This window comes from Cupressus sempervirens, chromosome 10 (genome assembly GCF_028749045.1).
Source record: "Cupressus sempervirens isolate cs-2001-9-10 chromosome 10, ASM2874904v1, whole genome shotgun sequence".
Taxonomy (NCBI): domain Eukaryota; kingdom Viridiplantae; phylum Streptophyta; class Pinopsida; order Cupressales; family Cupressaceae; genus Cupressus; species Cupressus sempervirens.
This window is the reverse complement of record NC_143127.1, coordinates 369,042,548-369,058,789: the sequence shown is the minus strand read 5'-3', so window position 1 is coordinate 369,058,789 and position 16,242 is coordinate 369,042,548. Positions and strand designations below refer to the sequence as shown.

The 16,242-nt window shown below is 33.9% G+C and overlaps 1 pseudogene; it reads right to left on the bottom strand.

Moving 5' to 3' along the window:
- Positions 1-7,514: 7,514 nt before the first annotated feature.
- LOC149534198 (DNA replication licensing factor MCM4-like) overlaps positions 7,515-16,242 on the bottom strand; it is a 62,513-nt pseudogene continuing 53,785 nt past the window's right edge.

Sequence of the window (16,242 nt, the reverse complement as noted above, 5' to 3'; positions counted from 1 at the left end):
AGACTCACATGTAGGAATAGTTATAAGTCTTGGATATAGTCTAACAATTTCATTCTTTCATCTTATTTTCCATTTATTTTCATCTTTCTATTCTTTTTATATATCCATGATATAAAGGAATCAATAAATGACATGGTTTCCATATAAATGGATCTCCTTCTATATGCTTCAATAAAAGATTTTATTCGCTCCACAATTTCACCTTCATTCTTTGTTGTTACTAGTTTGAAAATTTTGCAAGAAATATTTACATTTTTTTTTGCTACAATCAATGCAATACGCCCTCTAATAATTTTTTTTTATAATAGAAATTCATTGATAAAAGAGTATAAAATAGAGTAGCTAATTATTATCCAATAGTAAATAAATAGTTAACTAAACAATATCGAACAATTATATTTGGTAGTATTAAAATTGAACATATGTGTGTATGTATGTATGTATGTATACACACACACAGACATATATATACATATTTATACACATACAAACATACATATACAAAGATCACAAGGGCACAACAACATTATGCAAAGATCACAAGGGCATGTCAACAAAATGCAATGATCACAAGGGCATGGCAACAAAATCCTAGATCTCCACTGATCTCCACAATCCACAAGATCTATTTGTATATATAATACATAAATACATAGACACACACATATGTGTGTATGTATGTATATATACACATATATACATATACATACATGTATATATATGTATATACATACATACATACATACACACATACATCTGCATATTTAATTTTATCACCTTGTAAAATTGTATTTGATCTTCCTAGCTAGGAACAACTGATTGTTCATTTTATCGTACCGAATCTTATGACAGTTCTACAGGAATTTATAATCAACCCAACTAATTAGAAACTAGACCCATTTAGTAGCGTTATGGCTTATTTGTTTCTAAAAATATGTGCTATGATATGTTTCTGTAAAATTCCTTGTGAACTCTCCCCATTTTTCCTACTTTTCATTATTTGTGTGTAGAAATTTGAGGAAAGTCACTTAGCATGGGTTTAGTGAGTTTTATTGTTTTATTATTTCGTTGATTCAGTTTTATTATTTTATATATGTGTGTATGTGTGTATATATACACATAAATATACATAAAGAGAAGATTCTCTATTCACCTGTTGAGGGAAATATAAAGAGATGTTGAAGGTAATTAGATTTCTTATAGATTTGACTATGAATGTCTTTTCTATTTTCAATTTTTTTTTTATTAGTAACCTCTGAGCTTTATATGTTAAGTTACTGAACACCAAAGGGCAAGGCATTTATTGATTTCAATACCTCTCTTGGTTGTTTAGTTGGTTATAAGTATTGTTTCAAAAGACACAAATCCAAAAAGAATGTCAGAAGAGGACATGTCTCATGTCCACTTGATGTAGAGTGGACAACTAGAAAGGTGTAAATGGGTTTTCCCACACTAACACCAAATCAACAAGTTACCAAATCCCCAACCTTTTCACAAGGTCATAACTAGTTCAAATCCTCCAAATTTTTAAGAAAAAAAGACTACCAACTTCTTCAAGCACCCATGGTCTAAGGATAAAATTCATCCAAATTATGGCTTTAGGGACTAATCCCCACAACTAGGCCAAGATGGGGAAAACACAAAAAATATTTGCTCCAATAGTTCCAAGGCATGAAATGGACTTAGGGCATCCACATAACACAAAATACATCATTGATTTGATCCCCACACTTCCACAATGTATCAAACACAAATTTACGTAGTAGCCTTATTAGGCCTCCTTAAGAGGTTTTTGATGTCTAGCTTCCAAAAGTTCCAAAAAAAACTTAAAAAGAATCAGGGTTCTAGATACCCTTTTTAGAGTTATATTTGATCCCAAAGCATCAAGACTCAATTCCACTCTAGCACTTCCTTTCCTTCGCTAAGCAACATAGTCCTAATTGGCCTATTGAGGATTGGTTTACAAAGCAATAGTGGAAAAGTGGGGTCATGGAAACAAACCCAATATTCATGAATCTCTATTCACATTCCTCCAACTTCTTTCCAAATGCTCAGCCCTCCAAAAGGTCTCCTTCTCGTGTTATAATCCAAACAACACACTCATAAGGTCAAATCCTTATAGGCACTTGACCTAGGACTGGTTAGGAAAAATAGAAAAACACATTGCCCAATCTTGAAACCATGGAATAATTGAGAGGACCCATATAAATGTCATTCCCCAAGAGGCCATTAAAAACCAACCATGGGAGTCACAACTATGGGCCCATCTTTGAAGCTTGCACAAAATTGTTGTCCTACAAACCCTCCTGTACAAACAAAAGGAATAACTTGAACAAAACCCCACACTAAATGATGAAACCAAAAGAAATGGAAAGGTAAGATAAAATCTTCTTCAAACAATCATATGATCATATTTTCCAATTTGTACAACATGGATAAAGTACAAGAAACTAGTAAAATTGCTTCAAAATTGAAAAAATCTCTTGTTGCAACTTCTCCCAATCCATACAATCTACCCTTTGTGACCTCACAATGAGGTATATATCCTTCCTACATCCATCCAAACCAAAAGACACTATTTTTTGAATAGTTACAACTCCTTTTCAACCAAGTTTTATTTTTGAGAAGTGTTTACAATTTTGCACAAAAAGTGTAACTTTTGCAATTTTCACAAATTTTCAATTCTAAGACTTGGAAAAGGTTCCAAATTATTGAAAAAAAAAACTAAAAACACCTAATCCTTGGCTATCTTAACCAAAAACTCAAAAAGACCCAATTTTGCCCAACTAGAAACTTTGGCTTATAACTTGCCCGAAGTGACTTAGGCGTACATCAAGGTGTCTTTTCATTACAATCATATATTTTTCATCCAAGACTTATTTATCCTATGCTAATTAAGTGAGAAACCAAAACATTAAACCAAAATACAAAGTAGTGCCTTGGTGCTCTGCACCACCACTCATGACATGACTGTTGATATAAACAATTATTAACCTTATACTAATTATTTATAAGAGTGTTTCAAGGTTGGGAAACACTTCAACATCCTTTTCATAGTCTAGAGGTAATGTCATTGTGGCAGAGGCTTTTACAACGGAATGAGTCTCGTGGTTATGGCATTTACACAGAAGTAGAACTTGCTTCTTCAATTGCTTACACTCAACTCTTCATTGAAGTTACTCTTCCAATAGTGAGAATAGTTGCTGCAAATTCCTTGGAGCCGAGGGACCCTAAACTTATGCTACATTTTCTAGAGACATGGGATAAGTTACTACCGGCTTCAGTACTTCATAACATTATGGATCATATAATGATGCCAAAATTAATAGGGGTAGTAGATACTTGGGACCTCGTAGAGGGGTAAGTGCAAGAAGTTGGGTTTCACTTTTGGGCAAAAAGTGAAATTTTTTTCCTATTTTTAAAATTTCTTGTCAATTGATGTCAAAATTTGAGGCATTTAGATATTGAATATAGAAAAACTTTAGAAATAAAAATTTTAGTGTTTGAAATCTACTTTTTGAATATGTAATTTATTTCTCTACCCATATGATACATTATTTTTTTAGTATGGATCTTTAAAAACCACCTTTTCAAAATTTTTGCTTCAGGACCAGACCGCACTCATGTACGAACACCATAATTTGAGAGAGGAGACATTCGATTTTGATGCGGTTTAAAAAGTTAAGATGATAGGTCATATTGAATTTCACAAATTCTAATTTGAATAACGTAATTCTCAGTAATAAAAAGACAAGTTGTGGCCTTTTAAATTTTATGCCTCCGGTAGGAACTAATTAGGACTTTAAAGGATAAGGAAGGTCCGAATTCTACCAAAGACATTAATTGAGCTCCACGTTTGAGGTTGCACCAAATAGACTGCCGTTAATGCAACAGACAAAAAGACAAATTCGTTTCACATGCATCAAATATACAATTTTAAATTGTGTTTGGACTACCTGAAATCAATCGCCACAATTTTTTATTTTATAAAATGATTTCCTTTCTCCATACGTCACTAACTATTCCATTCTTAATAAACAGTATGAAACTATCTATATGCTTTAAATGTTGGATGTGGGGAAAATAAGTAGAGAGAATATTAATGTGAAAGAATACGTAATTTTCAGAATGGGAAGTTTCCTAAACTATCATTACATCATTGATATGTTCATTTATTATTATTATTATTATTTATTGTTGATAAAATACTCAGAGTTTTGGTTTGAAGAACATACTTATATATAGATCTATTGATCGTATTAAATATTTAGAATATATTAATATTAGATCTATGATCATATTAAAATTATAATGAAAAATCTCAAACAAAATTTTGCATGTACAGAGTGAGATCTCACTTGTGGGAAAGCAATCTAAACCAAAAAAGTGATCACATCACCCTTTCGACTTGGCAATAATATAAAGTAATGTAAGTTGCCATTTATCGTCTGCACAAATATTTTATTATTACTAATATAAGTAAATATAAATAAAATCCCAAATTTCATATTGTATTTGCACGCCTGAACATTGATCGAATTTGACAAATAAACCAATCAATATAAAACCACTTAAACATATCATATAGTTGGGTAACAGTCATGTCAATTTATGACTAGTAAACCGATTGTCAATTTTAAGATCTATTTCTTTTGCCCTAGAATCAATCATTGGACAGAGATCCATCCTATAAGAATAAGTCACAACCAAGTAATGGGTAACACAATGCAATCCCCAGCAAGAATGATGTTCTATGCACACCAAAAGACACGTAAATTCCCCAAATTCAGACTCAAGCACTATGACTTCATGTCAAATTTTTAAGAACTAATTATAAGATTAGTTTTACCCTATACATGCAGTGGCATAATCAAGAATCACGCAGAAAGATTTTGGAAATTACATCTACAATTCACAACATTTAAAATCAGAATAACCACTCATTGGGTTTTTTTTGTAGAGCTGTAAAATGCAGAGAGAACCTGGAATGCCGACGACTCTTTTCCCAATTCAGCTTCCTCCGCTTCCTTCCAACTGCTACTGCCCTTGAATAACTGATTTCTTTTACTTTTATAACCTTTTCATCATGTAACCGACCCCATTTTCAAACAACAAACCCCTAATTTAATGAAATTCAATCCCAGGTCTGGTTGGAGAATATATGTCCCTGTCCAATGGTGTGCTCTACTGTTTTTCTCTTCTCTAGCTGTCACTGTTGCTACTCTCCTCTAGCCGTCATTGTTGCTACTCTCCACAACTTTGTCGTCTGCTATTCTCCCCAACTCTGTCATATGTTATCTTCGACATTTACCCAAAGAAAGCCCCTCCTGTTTCTTCTCCTTCCAGCCATTACTATAACCTCTTTCTTGTTTCCGTAACTGGCCCATGTCCATTAAATTCATACAAAATATACTGTTTACACGGGCCCAATTTGGGGTGTATTAGTTAAATTCATGTAATTCATACAAAACATGTTTACATGGTTTTGGGGGGTCTCTTACGAGACTGAAGAGCCTCTTGGCTAATAATAAAAGACAAGGTCCACATAGTTTATGATTTAACTTAACCTGATTTTTAGTTTATTACTACAGTTACAATACAATTTATTTTTATCTCGATTTACTGTATCACAATTAGCTAGTGTTAAAGATAAGAGTTCATTCATAATTATGGTATAATATTGAGCTATCATAATTTAATAAGTAAATTGTATACAATTTCAATTATTCTTAGGATTTATTTTGGGTAAGTTTCATAATATAATGTTTTCAATGTTTTAAAAGAGTGAATGGATATGATGGGTTGATCAATTAAATAAAAAAATTACCAATTGAAAAATATTTGGCTTTATTTTAATTTAGACATAAAGAAGGTATAGGAATAAACATCTTATGCAAGTTTAAAATAGATTAAAATAGAAATGGGATCTCTTGTATTAAAATGTTGAATAATCCTTTTGATAAGTGAAAATTAGATGTATTCACATTTAAAAATATAAATATTCAAAAATATTTTAAAATAAATTATGCAATAATATTATTGTATTAAATAACTACTATTTAACGATAATTTAGTTCAATGATTAAAAATTTAAAATAAACTTTAATAATATATATATATTTTTCATGTTATGTACTAATAGTTTTTAGTTAAATATAATGAAATAAAAAACATACCAGAATATAAAATAAAACTTAATTGTAGATATGATAGGACGTATCTTATTTATTATTTTAATGTTGCAAAACAATCATTTTTAGTTAAGAATAATGAATTATAATCAATAAAATATACATACTAATATAAAATATTTCACTTTGCAATTAAAATAGTAAGAGAAAATATATGTAATGAAGAAATATATTATGTCTTATGATATAAAAGACTATAAATAGTTTATATAATGAATTTAAAATATGTGTGCATGAATAACATCATAAACATCAAAAACATCTAATACTTCAAAAGCATTGAACTCTACCAATAATAGCTAGTTTGGTTGACCTTACAAAATAATTACTGATGAGAATAGTATTGCGACCTTTACTTTCACAATGAACAATTTTCAACTCTTCTAAACAATTAAAAAAAATAGCTATTCTATTAAATCCATCTCTTAAATTTTCTACAACATTTCTCATTCTCAAAAATTTATTATTCTCAATGAAATCAATTCCTCTTGCCGCATTATCAAAATATAGAGTAAATTTATAACAACACTTCAATAAATTTTTTATTATTATTTATCAATAACTATTTGAGGGGACCCATCAGAGTTGACTGAGGCAACTAGACTTGGCACAATGATTTCAAACTCATTTTCAAAGTGATATATTATTTTAATACTATCTGCTAAAAAAAATAAAAAAACATTGTAAAGTAAAAATCATTACTTGTAATTTATTATATGGTGTAGCCAAGAAAACTATAGAGCATGTAAATGGTGGAAAATATGATTTATAGTGAAGAAAAATGTCAAAATTGTATTGAAGAACACATTTACTTAATTTCTAAAAATTGTGTATAGAAAACGTTATACATATTTTTAATTTAAACAACAAGAAATAAATTATACAATGGTAATATATCATAATGTAGAGTATGTGTAATCTAAAAGTATAAATATGTTTCATATGAAAAAATGAGAGACTTTATTTGAAATTCAAATTTGTGAAATTCATTAATTAAATATGTAATACATTAAATAATTAGAGTAAAAACACATTTAGTATATTCTAATATGAGTTACAAAAAATAATGTAAATATGAATGCCAAATTCATTTTTTCATTTGGAATAACTTGATTGAATATTGAAATTATTGTGGAATTCTTTTAAATGCTAAATTTAAATTAATTGCAATATTATAAATAATCAATCACTTGAATATGAATCATTATCTTCATTATATATATATATATATATACACACACACACACACTTGAAAAAAGAGGGGTAAAAATTTATTCAATCAAATCCAAGTTACAGAGCAAAGGCTAAAGGCCCAAAACCACACTACATACTCCTATCCTCCAATAACAACTGATCTATGATCTCACAATACTCAGAAGGTAACTCATCCCTGCCGTTAATATCCCATCTATCCACCTTCTCTGAAGCCCACTTTGCCAAACAGTCCACCACTTTGTTCCATTTGCTAGGGATATGATGAAAGGAGATAGAATCCAAGGAGCTACAAAGGCTAAGAATTTGTCTGGCCAAAGAGGCAAGTTTCCAACTAACATCCTCCAACCTCTGGTCATTCAGAATATCAACAACAATTTGAGAGTTCGACTCACAGATGATCTTCTGCCACCCTAAAGAAAAACTGTGCTCAATAGCAACCTTAATAGCTAGGGCTTCCATCAGATTATTAGAATGTTGATCCTTGTAAATAGAGAGGAGAAAAACTGCACCACCATCATTACCTCTACCAATAGCCCCAAAACTAGCATGACTAGGGTTCCGTCGAGAAGACCCATCTGCATTGATCTTCAAGAACCCAGTCAGGGGAGGAGACCACCTCCCATCTTGACAAACTCGTTGCTTAACATGGCTAGGTCCTTTTTCGAGAATGCATCCTTGAATGTTATCTCCCAGGTTCAGATTCCTCACAATAGCTTGATCCCAAGGATCTATAGTAATAGACATATCACACTTTGCATAAATCATCTCCTAGAGCCTATTGAGAATCTTCTTCCACAATTGGTAGCTTCCTAATTTGGAATCAAAATTTTTTTTGTGATTCCTTTCCAACCAGAGGTTCCAGAGAATGAAGATCGGTCCAACCATCCAAGCAACCTGTACGAAAGGAGTCTTCACTAGAGGTCTACCCAAAATTTCCCATAAATCAATTAAAGAAGAAGCATGAATACAACCATGAAACCAAGCCTCCCACCATCTGTGCCATATCTATCTTGAAAAAGGGTAGAGAAAAAACAAGTGAGAAGCACACTCTTCATTGTGCAAACAAAGACAACAAATCGAAGGTCCCTGAAAACCTCGTTTGTGAAGATTCTCCCAAGTGAGACATTTCTTTTGACCCAACAACCATAAGAAAAAGTTACATTTGGGCCACGAAAAGTTTCTCCAAACCTTCTTCCACCAGTGCACTATAGTCAGCTCGTGTAAGTTCCTGTCAAGAGTAGCATAGCCTTGATCCACTATATATTTGCCTTTTGGACTAGGACTCCAAGCCAAGCTATCCCTCCCCTTGAGAGAGCTACAAAACATATTCTCCAAAACTCTAGAGAGAAGGGCATGATCCTCATTAGAGCCACCAATCAGCCACTCCTGAGAATCCTTCTAGTAAGTCACCTCAACCTGACCCAAGCATTTGACGGTCTTAAAGTGCTCCACTTTAAGCCAAACTGCATTACTAAAAGAATGGGAGAGGGGAAGAAGCTGGGAAAAATTAGAAAGAATGGGAGGATGTCCATCCCAAGAGTCCTACCAAAATAGAGTATTCAAGCCTCTATTATAAATCCAGAAGAGACCCTCCTTAACTAGTTGGGCTCCCCTCTTAAGTGTATCCCAAATACTGTAGGGCCCATTTGCCGTTGCACCAAAAGTCATGAATGTTAGTGAACATGGAACACCACATAATTAACCACCTGTGGGCAGGGGAGCACGTCACATCACCCAACAATCTCCCCCTCGACGCGCATACCAGGTGCTTACGCAGGTCGGGAAGGCACCGGGGAGATTTGAACCCATGACCAAGCCAAAACCAGGCTCTGATACCAATTGTAGGGCCCATTTGCCATTGCACCAAAAGCCATGACTATTAGTGAACATGGAACACCACATAATTAACCACCTGTGGGCAGGGGAGCGCGTCGCATCACCCAACAAATACAAGAGCCTTTACCCACCAAACGAAGTCATGGCACCTTAGAGAAATCCACACCAGGAAAGTACATATAGGAAATAATCTTGGCCCAATAATGACCTTGATTGTTACACCATCGCCAAGACAACTTGGCAGCCAAGGCCATGACAACAAGAGCCATCGGGCAAAGCCCAAGACCACCCGCTTGTTTCAGTCTACACATAGACTCCAACTTGACCAGGCTCCACTTCAAGGATAGAAGACTACCAGACCAAAGGAATTTATGAGATAAAGCATCAAAGTCCCTCACAAAATTAGAGGGGGGACTTGAACACAACACTTGTAAATGGGGAGAGACTACACCATAGTCTTTAGCAGAACCACTCTCCTAGTAGAAGATAACCATCTGTAAGTCTAGTGGCTAACCTTACTCTTGAATTTGTCCAAGATCCCTGCCAATAGTCCCTCTGCTGAACACCCAAGACCAAAGGGAACTAATTCAGAATCTAAGAATTCTAGCAATCTTGTTCTGAATAAGCTGAGGAGTGTTAAAGAAATAAATAGAAGACTTATCATCATTAATTCTCTGACCTGAGGCTTTCACATAGGTATCTAGAGATTTCCTAATATTCACTACCTCACTGATTGTAGCCATTCCCATCAATACAGTATCATCCACAAACTGAAGATGAGAATACTAAGAAAGGTCATTTTTCCAGCTCCATCCTTGGATAAAACCTTGCCACACTTGAGCTTTTAGAAACCTGCCAAGACTATTTGCTATGATAATGAATAAGTAGGGAGATAGAAGGTCTCCCTACCAAAGTTTTTGAGAGGCCCCAAACAAGTCTGATGGTTCTCCATTAATAAGAACTAAGAAAGGGGTCAAGGTCACATAGCTAAGAACCCAATTGACCCACTCCTCAGCAAATGCAAAAGTCAAAAGAATTTTTTGTAAGAACTGCCAACTCACCCGATCATAAACTTTGGCCATGTCCAGCTTAATGAACATAGCTTTCTCCTTAGAAGTAGCAATAGAGTGGACTACCTCCATTGCTATCACAACCCCATCCAAAATTTGTCTTCCATCAACAAAGCCACCCTGTTCAACAAAGATCAAAGAACCAAGGATTGGGTTGAGCTTCTTAGCAATCAATTTGGTGATAATCTTGTAGATAACATTACATAATGTTGTAGGCCTAAATTGATCTAGCTGATTAGCCCCTTCCTTCTTTGATATGAGAGCCAAGAAGGTGGAATTCAAAGATTTCAGCATTTGTTTATTCCTATATGATTCTTGGACCACATCTAGGAGATCATACTTATTTATCTCCCAAAATTCTTGGAAAAACTCAATCAAAAAATCATCTAGAACTGGGGCCTTACCTTTCTTCATATTAAACACAACTTTCTCTAATTCTGGAAACACAATAGGGCATAAGAGAGCACCATTCATCTCAGCAGAAACTAGGTGAGGGATATAATCTAGGATGTCCCACTCCTCAGGCCTAGCAACAAGATCCTCCCTTGAAAAAAGATCAAAGAAGTAATTGACTACTTCCTTAGAAATATCATCACCAGAAAAGATCTAGGTTCCATCAGTTAAGACAAGAGAGGTTAGAGAGTTTCCATGCCTTTGTGCCTTAATAGAGTTGTGGAAAAAAGTAGTGTTCCTATCCCCCTCCTGAAGCCAATCAATACGAGATTTTTGCTTCTAGAAAATCTCCTCCTAAAGCTCCCATTCTTTTAGATCCTTAAGAGCTAAGGACTCAATTCTACTTAGCTCAGACCTCAACCCATGGTCACGAATCTGGTAGGCGATCTTATCTAGCTTGGTTTGAGCAATAGTCTTTTGAACATGTAGATACCCAAAACACTACTTATTCCATCTCCTAAGCCTGTAATTCACATGTTGAAGCCTCTTACTAAAAGTATACATAGCCGTACCATGATTAGGCATCCCCTCATACCACCAATCCACCATAAGATTAGGTAAAGACAAGTCTTTGAGCCACATCAACTAGAATTTGAAAGAGGGATTCTTGGTGACTCTGTTGGTTAGTAAAGAAAATTTTAGAGTCTACCAAGCTCAGTTGGTCAGCAAAGAAAATTTTAGAGTCTACTGAGTGTTCCTAAAAGTTACTCTGTAGAAATAGTTTCTACCGAGCTCACTCAAGCATCGAAAGATTTTGTGGCAAAAGTCAGTTTCTACCAAGCTCACAAGGTCAGTGAAGGAAAGTCAGTGTTTATTGAGTTCACTTGGTCTCCAAAGTATTTTTTAGAGTTTGCAGTGTTCACTGAGCTTCAATTGGTTAACATTGGAAATCATTTCTGGAGCAATGTTTACCGAGCAGGATCGACCAATGAAGGATTTCATTATTTTGGGAAATAAAGTTTAATTGTTTCATGTAATGATTGTAGCCGACTAATGTAATGATTATTGGTAATTGTAACTTGTAAATGAGCTGACTTGACAATTTGTAAGGTATAAATAAGAGGTCAAGTTGTGAACTCTAAAGTATGGATGAGTGTAATCAGTGAGCATGCAAGTGTATTGATTGTGAAGAAGGTGTGAGCAAATTTTGAAGAAGGATCAGATATTGTTGAGGAGTAGCAAAGTTGTATTTGATCAGAGAGGATCTAGTGAAGCAAAATAGAGTTCTATATCAACTATTCAGTTGCATCTCATTCAAGTCAACTCATTGTTACTTTCTCACAATTGTAACATGATTTCTAAATCTCTTAATAGAGTTGGTTTTATAGCCATTTTGTAAATCCTCTAACAAGGTGAACAGTTCTATTGAATTAATCTAAAGTCCCCTAGCAAGGCCACTCCTAGTAGGGTGATTAAATCCTTTAACAAGGTCACACCTCACAGTGTGTTTTGTAACCTTTAACGGGGTTGGCTCCTAATAGGGCTCACTTTAGAAGAGTGAAAATTAGTAGCTAGTTACTTGGTGGTTTTTTCCATATTGAGTTTCCACGTTAAATCTGGTGTCTCTTGTGTTCATTTTATTTGTTTATGTATGCATGTTAATCACTGCAAATTCTAAAAGACCAGTAATTAATTCATCTACCAAGTTACAACATTTTTTTGTGTAACTACCGAGTGAGAACAATAACTAGTTTTATAAGACATCTAAGGGATCTATGGATTTATTTTTGTGGTAACTAATTCACCCCCCCCTCTTAGTTACTCCATCTCTATTTACAACAATTGGTATTAGAGAATTTGGTGCTTGCAAGAAGGATTTTTAGGATCTAAGCTAAAGATCAGGATGTCTTACAAGAGGGAAATTCCAAGGCTTAATAGGGATAACTTTTCAGCAGGGCAAGGTCTCATGAGACTCCATCTAGCTTCCATTGGAGATACAAGATTGAAATATCTTGATGAAGAATATTTAACTCTTTTTGGTACACTATCTGTCAATGAAATTGCTGAGAAAAGACTCATAACACCATGATGATAGACAGTGCATCAGCTCTAAGCTATGAATAATTTGATGATATCAAGGACTGCAAAACTGCCTTTGAAATGTGGAACAAGTTGAAAGATATCTATAGAGGTGATGAAAATGTGAGGAGAGCCAAAGAAAAAATTCTAAGAGGACAATTTGATCAAATAAGGATGAGAGAGGATGAGAACATTGCCAAGAATGTTGAAAAAGTCAAAGCAAGCATCATTGCAATCAAAGCTTATGGAGGAGATATCAAGGATGAAACAGTTGTAAGTAAAGTTCTTAGAACATTACTTTCCATTTATGCAATTGGAGTTTTTGCAAATCAAGAAAGAAGATTTGAAGCAAATCATGAGATAAATTTAGAGGCAATAGTAGGAAGATTGACTACATTTGAGCTATATAACTATGAAAACTATGTTCTAGCTTCCAAGAACATTGAATCAACATTTGAAGCCAAACTTTCACTCAAAGAAAAGGGCAAGAAGATAAAGAGTTTTCAGTCAGAAAGTGAAGAAGAATTAGACCAAAGTTCTAATAGTGATCTTGAGGTGGTTGAAGCAAGGAAATATTCTAGAGGCAAAGGAAAATACAAAGGTAAGGTTCCTTTGATCTATTTTTCATGTGAGGAAGTTGGTCATATTAATGCTAGGTACACAAACAAGCAAAACAAGGATGAGAAGAAAGGTCACAAGTGCAATGGCAAGAAAGACTTCAAATCATTCAAGGACAAAGATAAGAAAACATGTTTCATGGCTAAGGATTCTGACAATAGTGAAGATGAAATTATTTACATTGTTGTGAAAGATGGATTTGATAATGATGAGGAAGATGAAATGACACTTAATTCTCATGTAAGAAAAAATGATACATGGATCATAAATAGTGGTTGTTCTCATCATATGACTGGTGAAAAAATAAAGTTTGAACATTTTGAAGACTATGATGGTGGAAGTGTGAGATTTGGTAATAATGAACCTTGTTGCATAAAAGGAAAAGGAAGAATCTCACTAACCAAAGAGCTTGTATGTGATAATGCCTACTGGTTTGAAGGACTAAAACATAATCTGTTTAGTGTGGCACAAATAATCAATATTGGATTCAAAGTGGAATTCATGCATGGAAAATAAGGACTACTAGATGACAAAGGAAAGTTGATTGGATTAGGCATACAAACAAAAGGTAATTTGTTCTATCTTGAACTTAGTGAATGTTCATGTTTTATTGCTCAAGTTGAAGAAAGTTGGTTATGGCATAGAAGGTTATGTCATGTGAATTTTGATAACCTGGTGAAACTAAGCAAATTTAGGAAAGCAAGAGGCATTCCTAGTATAAAGAAACCTAATGTTGGTCTATGCAAGAATAGATTGGTAAGATGAGAAAGACTAGCTTTAAAAGTAAAAATGATCAATTTGAAGAAATTTTGAAAATTGTGCATACTGATTTGTGTGGACCTATTAGAATTGAGAGCTATACTAGAGAAAAGTTCTTCATTATTTTTGTTGATGACTACTCTGGAATGATGATTGTCATGTATCTGAGAGAGAAATTAGAAGCATTTGAGAAGTTCAAATGATATTTGGCCAGAGTGGAGAAGGAAATAGGGAAAAAATTGAAATACTTGAGGTCAAATAGAGGTGGTGAATTCATCTCCCCTAAATTCAATAACTTTTGCATTGAAAGAGGAATCAAAAGATAGGTATCAACTCCTAGAACTCCCAAGCAGAATGAAATAGCTGAAAGGAGGAATAGATCTATCATGGACTATGCAAGAATTCTAATGATTGAAAAGAACATTGCTATCAAATATTGGAAGGAAGCTATTGACACTACAATTCATACCTTGAATCGAGTACAATTGAAGAAAGACTCATTCAAAACCCCATATGAGTTATGGTATGGCTATAAAGCCAATGTAAGTTACCTAAAAGTATTTGGAAGTAAATGTTACATTTTGAAAGAATCTAGAAAAAGAAAATTTGATGTGAAGGGTGGTGAAGGCATATTTTTGGGATATTCTTGCAATAGTAAAGCATATAGATGTTTGAATTTATCTACTCACAAAGTCATAGAAAGTGCACATGTGAAAGTTGATGAGTTTGTAGAAAGGACTGAAGAAGAAAGCAAAAAGAAACCAAAAGATTATAGGATATTTGTTTTCATTGAACCCGATAAAGTGCCAAATACATCTTTCAATCAAGAAACTTCTACTCCCGAGTCTTCAGTCACCAATTGCAAGAAGTTCAAATCGAGTTGCAGGAACTCGAGTCACATTCAAATGCTACTAAGCCAATGCCTATTGAGTCTAAAGAACCTGAGTAGTAGTTAGATCAGCTAGAGCCAGAAATTGAAACTCAAAATGAAGACAGTGGAACTCAGTCAAAAGGCAAGGAACCTATATTAGCAAAATATGACAGGAGACATCATACACCAGATTAGATTATTGGAGACAAATCTGAAGGACTATAACAAGAAGTAAGTTAAAAGGTACTTGTTTACTTGCTGATTTTGAACCTAGAAATGTAAAAGATGCATTAGAAAATGAAAGTTGGATTGAGGCTATGAATTTAGAGATAGAGAAAATAGAAAAGAACAAAACATGGACTCTTGTACCTAGACCTAAAGATAAAAATGTGATTGGAACTAAATGGGTATTTAGAAATAAGTTTAATGAGGATGGTAAGGTATCAAGAAACAAAGCTAGATTGGTATGTAAAGGCTACTCTCAAGAAGAAGGAATAGACTATGGAGAGAATTTTTCTCCTATTGCAAGACTAGGAAGGTGTTAGGACCTTACTTGCATATGCTACATACAAAGGATTTAAGGTATATCAGATGGATGTCAAATTTGCATTTCTCAATGGTATTCTTGATGAAGAAGTCTACATTGATCAACTTGAAGGTTTTGTTGATCCAGACAAGAAGGACATGGTCTAAAAATTACACAAAGCATTATATGGTTTGAAACAAGCCCCTAAAGCATGGTATGAAAGATTTCCTAACTATCTTATTCAAATTGGTTTTCAGAGAACTAATGATAATAATAGCTTGTATATCAAGGAAGGACTGGATAAAAAGATTGTTTTGGAAAAAATATTTGTGGATGATACTTTTTTTATAGGAAATGATGATCTATGCAAAGAGTTTTTAGAGCAAATGAACAAGGAGTTTGAGATGTCAATGTTTGGAGAGATCAAATTCTTTGTTGGTCTTCGAATACAACAGAGCAAGAATGGTATCTACATCACTCAGTCTAAATACATCAAGGAGATACTAAAAATTTTTGGTATGGAATATTGTAAACTAGTTGGGACTCCCATGTGTATTAGACTAAAGCTTATCAAGGATGATGAATCAAAAGAGGTAGATCAGACCTTATATAGATCAATGATTGGAAAGTTGCAGTATGTAGTTCATACAAGGCTTGATATTGCTCTTGTAGTTGGTATTGTAG